The following is a 6,613-nucleotide window of genomic DNA, read 5'->3' as shown; positions in this document are numbered from 1 at the left end:
GGAATTTAGGGTGGTTTTGTGAGTTCCACTTGGAACTTAGGGAAGATCGAGTCGCATATAGAGTAGAATGCTCACGTTGTTGCATGTTAGAGTCCTTAGGGTTATTTATTAAACCGGACTCAGTTTAGCACGGGCTAGCTGAGATGAAATGGAATTAAGACTGAGATAATAACCTGACAAGGAATAGGATGCATCATGATTTACATTCTTGCGTGTTGATATGGTTGAGTGCAGGTTCCCTTTATATTTAAAGATAGTGTCGTAGCAGGAGGGCGAACTATCTGGATAATGGTTTGATTGAGTAGAATGATTGAGTAGATTTAATTAAATGCTTGCTGGTTTAATTAATCTTGTTGATTGAGGTTAGCCATCTCTTGGTAAGGGAGTGACTAACTGGTTGAGTTGTTTAGTGATAATGTTGTTGTTTAGGGATCTTTGGCCATATAGGCTGATCTCCTAGTTGTGATGTTTGTATTACGCGTCCTATGCCATATAGGCGGGACTACGAGTATTAGTGATAGTGTCGTAGACTCCTAAGTGTTGTGTAGTTTTGGATAGGAGTCTTGTCCCTTAGGTCTTTCCTAGGGATTGTGTGTCGAGTTTTATGCCGACAGCTGGTGCGAAACCCGCCCATGCTAGGCATGTTTTGGGGTGGACTAGTGTTTCCTCGGCCTCGTACCCAACGGGTTCAAGGTAACCCCTTACTCGCTGGATCGGGAAGACTCAGAGAGACGGGATCATGGCCTATGGCTGGGTGATTACACGACGGTGTAATGTAGCAGTGACCCGAAGGACTGTGGGCTGTCGCGCGGTGACCCGAAGGACTGTGGGCCGCGGTCGGTTGAAAGTTCCTTCTTCTGGCCTTTGTGGTAGGTAGATAGGATATTGCCGATAGAGAGGAGGAACACGAAGTCATCAGGGCCAAGGTTAGAGTGTTGTGTTAGTGTGTTGTAGAGGGTTATGGAACCCTCGAGTTAATGTAGCACCGATATACGGTGTTACGAGTTAGATCGAGTCATTGGTAGTTTCTATCTTATTTTTGTTGTGGTTGTGGTTGTTGATTATTTGTCTTGCAGGTTCTGACATTAAGTCCTAAGTCTGGTTAAGGTACCGGATTTGGCTTGGTGTGTATTTGGTTACTGTATGCCTGACGTTGGCCTATATGTGTTCGAGTGATTGCTTGTGAAGGGTGGTGGATATTAAAGCTATGCGGTATCATTGGTTGGCCGATCATGTTCTTGTTTGTTTGTTGGTCGACCGGTTAACGATACATGTATAGTCTAAGTGTCTAACACAACATGAGTACTAAACTCAAGCTTATATATGGATAACTAGGGATTGGTTGTTAACTTGTTTTAATGCAGGTTCCCGTTACTTGAAGCTAGATCATGGCAGGAGGCCAAGTCTAACTTAGTAACGATTTGCTTAGCCTTAGCTTTTACTGCATGCTTGGGCTAGATTCATTGTTATTTTGGGTTGTCTGGGTTAGAGTCTAGGTTGCGGGTAGAGGCCGCCAGCTCACTAAGTAATACTAGATTACTCATCCAACTCCATTGTCCTTTTTGCAGGTCGGTTTTGGTAAGGATGATCGGATAGCTTAGAGCTGGACGTTAGGACCGCAAGAGTAGATTTTCATGCCTTTTGTAAACGGTATTGTGAATTGTGTTAAGTTGACTCGATTTGGCATTAGGCCGGGCCCAGTCTTGAATTATTTCAATGTATGGATATTTCTTGAATCAATAAAGTAATTGTTTTATATGTGCTTCATGAGTACTCTGATATTTGACTAGTCCGGTCTACCACAACGTTAGATCGTAGTACGGGTTGAAAAGGCTAAAGTCTCTATCTAACGGAAAACGCTAACTCTTGGCCAAGTTGCAAAGCCTTGTTCCTTGAAGCAGCGGGACGAGTTAGCGGATGAACTGGTCGAGGTCGTGGAGTAAATTTTGTGACTCTGGCCGGATCATCCCTAGCTCGTCACGTAGCGCTTCCGGACCATGGTGTTGGGTTGGACGGTCAGTCATGTTCTTGTTTGATTGTTGGCTGGCCGGTTGGCTCATTCATCTCCAACCTTGGGTGTTGGACGGTCGATCGGTCATGTTCTTGTTTGATTGTTGGCCGGTTGATCGACCATATCTTGAGGACGGTTCGGGGGGTGTTACAAACGTGGTCGCCCGGATCAGTGGTGCCGTCATACGCCTTTATACTGGGAAAGGAGAACTTCCTGGGTATCTCGATCAAGGAGATCTCATCCGTGAAGGGAGGGTCGGCGTAGGAGTCGGGGTTGCTCTTCCGGATGGGGGAGCTACCCCCGGAAGCCTCTCTACCATGCACTATATGCTGTCGAGCCTCTCGGAGAACATATGGAAAAGTTAGGCGATTATAGGAGACTCCGCTCTCACTGCTCCGTCTGGGCTTTTCGGGCTCCGATTCGCTGTCCTCCACGTCGTAGGTTTGAACATCATTGGACTTTTCGCGCGTTGATGCGTCTCCTCCCAGCGTCGTAGTTGGGAGATTCGTGCCCGTCCCGGAGTTGGGTGTCTCCAGAGTCGGCGTAGGGCAGACCTGAGTCCGAAATCGACGCTTCTTGTTGCTCGCCGTGTTGAGGGCTTGGTTCTCGTCTTGGAGGGTAAGATTCTTCGATTCGAGCTGGCTGAGCTTCTCCCCAGGATCATGTTGTAGGATGAATCGCAGTCAACGACAAGGAACTTGGTTGACATGTTGATCCCTTCAGCATATACCGGGGGGGTCACCTCTCCGGTGGTCTGCTTGACTTCTCCGTTGAACCCTATGAGTGGGGTTATCCTCGGAGTTAAAGCGCTTTCCTCCAGCCAAGATCCTTGTATGCGGCCTGGAATATGATGTTGTCGGAGCTTCCATTATCTACCAGTATCCTTTTTACCAGACAATTCGCTACAATAAGCGATATGACTAGGGAGTCGTGATGTGGGGTGGGAAACTTTTCCTGCTCCTTGGCCGTGAAGCTTATTTCGTCCGTACCCAGGAGCAGGCGTTTCGGCTTGGCTGCCTCTAGGCCGTGCTTGGCGTTCCAAGTGCTCTTCTTTGAGGCTGCATGGCTTATACAGCTGATTTCTGAACCGCCTGATATGACATGGATCACTCAGTCCTGTCGAGGTGGCGAGACAGGAGCAGCTTCAGTGGGCTTTCCCGTTGTCTCCTTGCTTAGATGGCTCTTGGCCTTCTCGGAAAGGAACTCCCTAAGGTGTCCTTTCTTAAGCAATTCGTTGACCTCAATCTTCAGTGCGACGCAGTCCACCGTTTTGTGACCGTGCGACGCACCAGAGACAAGGGTTCCAGAAAGAATCGGGCGCTTTCATCTTCTGAGGCCACTTGACCTGTTGGCCCATCTGCCTCAGAACATTGATCAGCTCCGGCCTTGGTATCTTCCCCGATTTTGATTCCCGGAATCCCTGGCTGGTCTTGGAGAAGGCTTTTCGTCTCGCTGGTTCGGTCCGGTCTGACCGCCTTGGGCTCTTGCTTTAGCTACGCCTTAGCCCGACTGGCGACATCTTCCTCCCATTTTACCTGCGCCCCGGCTCGGGACAGGAAATCTTCCATTGTCTTGCACTGATACTTGGTAAGCTCCTTATAGAGGTCCCCGTCGGGGAGCAGGCCTCTCTTGATGGTAGAGATGGCAGTGGGGATACTGCATTCGGGAATGGCCACCTTCTCTTGTTTGAAGCAGGCTATGTAGCCTCGCAGGGGTTCCTCCCGATGCTGGAGGATTTCGTAGAGGCCATCATAGGTCTTCTCCAGGTCCTTGCTATAGACATGGAGGGTAGGTTGATATACCATTGCAGAGCGGGTCCGGTCAGGGTGGAGCCGAACCCTTTCCACATAGTAGCTTCGCGCGACCCTTTTGGGAGTGCTACGGTGAGCATCTTTTGTCTCTATTGGGCGACGTGGTCTCCCGGATCAGTGGTGCCGTCTTACGCATTTATGTTGGGAAAGGAGAACTTTCTACGCATTTTGATTAAGGTGATCTTGTCCGTGAAAGGAGTGTCGGTATATGAGTCGGGGTTGCTCTTCCGGATGGGGGGAGCTACTCCTGGGAGCCTCTAAACATGTGTAAATGATTTGGCTCCACCCTGACCGGACCCGCTCTGCAATGGTATATAAACCTGCCCTCCAGGTCCATAGCAGGGATCTGGAGAAAACCTCTGATGGCCTCTACGAAATCGTCCAACACAGGGCGGAACCCCTGCAAGGCTACTTAGCCCGCTTCAATCAAGAGAAGGTGGCTATTTTCGAGTGCAGCATCCCCACTGCTATCTCTGCCTTCAAAAGAGGCCTACTCCCCGACGGGGATCTCTATAAGGAGTTAACCAAATACCAGTGCAACACCATGGAAGACGTCCTATCTCAAGCCTGGGCGCAGGTCAATTGGGAAGAAGATGTCGCCAGCCGCGCTAAGGCGCAAAAAATGCAGGATACCAAGACGATCAGATCAGACCGAACCGACCGAGATGAGAAACCCTCTCAAAGACCAGCCAGGGACTCCGGAAATCGAAACCGGAGCAGATACAAGAATCGACATATCGAGAAGGCAGTGTCCACGTGGCCAGACATTTCTCACCTCTCCGTCTCAAGTCCGGAGCTGATCAATGTTCTGAGGCAGATGGGCCAACAGGTCAAGTGGCCTCAGAAGAGGAAAGCACCCGACTCTTTCCGGAACCCTGGTTTCTGGTGCGACTTCCACTAAGACCACGGTCACAAAAGGGAGGACTGCGTCACACTAAAGATCAAGGTCAACGAGCTACTAAAGAAATTACACCTCAGGGAATTCCTTTCCGAGAAGGCCAAGAGCCACCTAAGCAAGGAGACAATGGGAAAGCCCACTGAAGCTGCTCCCGTCTCGTCACCTCGACAAGACCGAGTGATTCATGTCATATCGGGCAAGTCTGAGATCAATGGCATAAGCCACGCAGCCGCGAAGAAAAGCACCTGGTCATAACGCCCACTGTAGACAAGCCAAAAGGCCTACTCCTAGGTACGGATGAAATAAATTTCACAGCCAAGGAGCAGGAGAAAGTTCTCACCCCGCATCACGACGCCCTGGTCATATCGCTCACTGTAGCGAATTTCCTGGTGAAAAGGATACTGGTAGATAATGGAAGCTCCGGCAGCATCATCTTCCAGGCCGCATACAAGGAGCCAGGGATGGAGGAAAGCGCTCTAACTCGGAGGATAACCCCACTTATAGGGTTCAAAGGAGAAGTCAAACAAACCGTCAGAGAGGTGACCCTCCCCGTATACGCTGAAGGGATCAACATGTCAACCAAGTTCCTCGTTGTTGACTGCGACTCATCCTACAATATGATCCTAGGACGTTCCTAGATTCACGGCATGGGAGCCGTCCCTTCAACTCTTCACCAGATAGTGAAATTCCCTACACCCTGGGGCATAAAGACGATCAGAGGAGATCAAGAGTATTTTCGCTCCAGCTACCAGACTACTCTGAAGGGAAAGACCAAGGTCTTATAGCAAATACAGAGTAAGCCTCCGGCTCATCACACCGAGCAACCAGAGGTAGAGGAAATGGATGACGTACCATTAATCAAAGGAGATCAGACCCGACATCTCAAGATCGGCTCCAAGCTGACCGAAGGATTGAGGAGGTGATTAATAGACTTCCTCAGGTCCAACTCTGACTGCTTCGCTTGGTCCCACGCAGATATGCATGGGATCGACCCTGAGATCATCATGCATAAGCTACAAGTGGATCCCCTACGTCAACCCGTCAGACAAAAGAGAAGGAAGTTTGCTCCCGAAAGGGACGCAATCATCAACGATGAAGTCAAAAAGCCTTCTCGGCGCGGGGTTCATTTGTGAGGTGCAATATCCGGAATGGCTGGCCAACGTCGTCGTGGTCAAGAAAAAGAATGGGAAGTGGAGAGTCTGCATAGACTTCACAGACCTCAACAAGTCTTGTCCAAAGGACCTCTTCCCGCTACCTCATATCAACAAGATGGTGGATGCCACCGCGGGGCATCAGCTGATGAGCTTCATGGACGCGTTCTCCGGCTATAATCAAATACTTATGCATCTGAAAGACCAGGAGAAAATGTCCTCCATGACGTCCAGAGGGATCTACTGCTAAAAGGTCATGCCCTTCGGCCTAAAGAACGCATGATCAACCTACCAACGACTGGTGAACATGATGTTTGCGGACCAGATTGGGCGAACCATGAAGGTCTAAATCGATGACATGCTGGTCAAGTCCCTGGAAGCTGAGGACCACATATCTCATCTGCAGCAAGCCTTCTCGACCCTCCAGAAGTATAACATGAAGCTCAACCCAGCTAAATGCTCATTCGGGGTCAGTTCTGGCAAGTTCCTTGGGTACATTGTAACCCACTGGGGCATCGAGGCTAACCTGGAGAAAATCAGGGCCATTCATTCAATCCCTTCCCCGAAGAACGTCAAGGAGGTCTAAAAGCGAACGGGAAGAATGGAGGCCCTGAGTAGGTTCATCTCCAGACTCTCCCACAAATCTCATGCCTTCTTTGGAACCCTATAAAATCCAAAGGACTTCCAGTGGACGGAAGAATGCGAATCCGTTCTCCATGAGCTAAAGGCGTATCTCACCACT

The sequence above is a fragment of the Brassica napus genome, chromosome C9 (assembly GCF_020379485.1).
Source record: "Brassica napus cultivar Da-Ae chromosome C9, Da-Ae, whole genome shotgun sequence".
In the NCBI taxonomy this organism is placed as follows: domain Eukaryota; kingdom Viridiplantae; phylum Streptophyta; class Magnoliopsida; order Brassicales; family Brassicaceae; genus Brassica; species Brassica napus.
Note: the sequence above shows the minus strand (reverse complement) of the source record.